This window comes from Amblyomma mixtum, chromosome 3 (genome assembly GCF_055824585.1).
Source record: "Amblyomma mixtum isolate Tamu chromosome 3, ASM5582458v1, whole genome shotgun sequence".
In the NCBI taxonomy this organism is placed as follows: domain Eukaryota; kingdom Metazoa; phylum Arthropoda; class Arachnida; order Ixodida; family Ixodidae; genus Amblyomma; species Amblyomma mixtum.
In genome coordinates this window covers 252972069-252975171 of record NC_143014.1, presented here as the reverse complement: position 1 = coordinate 252975171, position 3103 = coordinate 252972069, and positions in this window count along the sequence as shown.

Here is a 3103-nt window from a genome sequence, read left to right as displayed (position 1 = left end):
GTTTCTCTCGTCTTAATACGCTCACTGGGGCCACGCATCGGCAGATTTCGTCTGTCGTACCCGTCTGCTCGACAAGTGAATTTGAGCACAGCACGCTTATTTCAACAAAATCACGCGTTTCTCTCGTCTTAATACGCTCACTGGGGCCACGCATCGGCAGATTTCGTCTGTCGTACCCGTCTGCTCGACAAGTGAATTTGAGCACAGCACGCTTATTTCAACAAAATCACGCGTTTCTCTCGTCTTAATACGCTCACTGGGGCCACGCATCGGCAGATTTCGTCTGTCGTACCCGTCTGCTCGACAAGTGAATTTGAGCACAGCACGCTTATTTCAACAAAATCACGCGTTTCTCTCGTCTTAATACGCTCACTGGGGCCACGCATCGGCAGATTTCGTCTGTCGTACCCGTCTGCTCGACAAGTGAATTTGAGCACAGCACGCTTATTTCAACAAAATCACGCGTTTCTCTCGTCTTAATACGCTCACTGGGGCCACGCATCGGCAGATTTCGTCTGTCGTACCCGTCTGCTCGACAAGTGAATTTGAGCACAGCACGCTTATTTCAACAAAATCACGCGTTTCTCTCGTCTTAATACGCTCACTGGGGCCACGCATCGGCAGATTTCGTCTGTCGTACCCGTCTGCTCGACAAGTGAATTTGAGCACAACACGCTTATTTCAACAAAATCACGCGTTTCTCTCGTCTTAATACGCTCACTGGGGCCACGCATCGGCAGATTTCGTCTGTCGTACCCGTCTGCTCGACAAGTGAATTTGAGCACAGCACGCTTATTTCAACAAAATCACGCGTTTCTCTCGTCTTAATACGCTCACTGGGGCCACGCATCGGCAGATTTCGTCTGTCGTACCCGTCTGCTCGACAAGTGAATTTGAGCACAGCACGCTTATTTCAACAAAATCAGTCTTAATACGCTCACTGGGGCCACGCATCGACAGATTTCGTCTGTCGTACCCGTCTGCTCGACAAGTGAATTTGAGCACAGCACGCTTTTTCAACAAAATCACGCGTTTCTCTCGTCTTAATACGCTCACTGGGGCCACGCATCGGCAGATTTCGTCTGGTGTACCCGTCTGCTCGACAAGTGAATTTGAGCACAGCACGCTTCTTCAACAAAATCACGCGTTTCTCTCGTCTTAATACGCTCACTGGGGCCACGCATCGGCAGATTTCGTCTGTCGTACCCGTCTGCTCGACAAGTGAATTTGAGCACAGCGCGCTTATTTCAACAAAATCACGCGTTTCTCTCGTCTTAATACGCTCACTGGGGCCACGCATCGGCAGATTTCGTCTGTCGTACCCGTCTGCTCGACAAGTGAATTTGAGCACAGCACGCTTATTTCAACAAAATCGCGCGTTTCTCTCGTCTTAATACGCTCACTGGGGCCACGCATCGGCAGATTTCGTCTGTCGTACCCGTCTGCTCGACAAGTGAATTTGAGCACAACACGCTTATTTCAACAAAATCACGCGTTTCTCTCGTCTTAATACGCTCACTGGGGCCACGCATCGGCAGATTTCGTCTGTCGTACCCGTCTGCTCGACAAGTGAATTTGAGCACAGCACGCTTATTTCAACAAAATCACGCGTTTCTCTCGTCTTAATACGCTCACTGGGGCCACGCATCGGCAGATTTCGTCTGTCGTACCCGTCTGCTCGACAAGTGAATTTGAGCACAGCACGCTTATTTCAACAAAATCAGTCTTAATACGCTCACTGGGGCCACGCATCGACAGATTTCGTCTGTCGTACCCGTCTGCTCGACAAGTGAATTTGAGCACAGCACGCTTTTTCAACAAAATCACGCGTTTCTCTCGTCTTAATACGCTCACTGGGGCCACGCATCGGCAGATTTCGTCTGGTGTACCCGTCTGCTCGACAAGTGAATTTGAGCACAGCACGCTTCTTCAACAAAATCACGCGTTTCTCTCGTCTTAATACGCTCACTGGGGCCACGCATCGGCAGATTTCGTCTGTCGTACCCGTCTGCTCGACAAGTGAATTTGAGCACAGCGCGCTTATTTCAACAAAATCACGCGTTTCTCTCGTCTTAATACGCTCACTGGGGCCACGCATCGGCAGATTTCGTCTGTCGTACCCGTCTGCTCGACAAGTGAATTTGAGCACAGCACGCTTATTTCAACAAAATCACGCGTTTCTCTCGTCTTAATACGCTCACTGGGGCCACGCATCGGCAGATTTCGTCTGTCGTACCCGTCTGCTCGACAAGTGAATTTGAGCACAGCACGCTTATTTCAACAAAATCGCGCGTTTCTCTCGTCTTAATACGCTCACTGGGGCCACGCATCGGCAGATTTCGTCTGTCGTACCCGTCTGCTCGACAAGTGAATTTGAGCACAACACGCTTATTTCAACAAAATCACGCGTTTCTCTCGTCTTAATACGCTCACTGGGGCCACGCATCGGCAGATTTCGTCTGTCGTACCCGTCTGCTCGACAAGTGAATTTGAGCACAGCACACTTATTTCAACAAAATCACGCATTTCTCTCGTCTTAATACGCTCACTGGGGCCACGCATCGGCAGATTTCGTCTGTCGTACCCGTCTGCTCGACAAGTGAATTTGAGCACAGCACGCTTATTTCAACAAAATCACGATCACGCGTTTCTCTCCTCTTAATACTCTCACTGGGGCCACGCATCGGCAGATTTCGTCTGTGGTACCCGTCTGCTCGACAAGTCACTAAAAAAACAATTCCACAACCGCAGCGGACGTGCTCTTTCGCTTGGCGAACAGGCGGCAGCCACTCCGGGCAAGGCTGCTCTAACGAGCTGGGCGGTTGCGGCGCGACAGCGTAGCTGTAGGCGGAGGAGAATGTAAAAGAGAGAGGAAACAAATAGTCTGGCCACACTGGGTTTTAGTTCACAATCTGGCAACCTTATAGCCTGGCAACACTGAAAGTCGCGCAAGTCTGGCAACACTATAGTATGGCAACACTGGGATAGCAGACGGCGGGTACGTCTCACGAAACTCTGCCGTTTTTCTTCGTATCGTGCTTCTTTCGACCTTTATTTTTGCTACAGTATGCGGTTTGTTTGCTGTGCGATTTCTTGGCTGTGC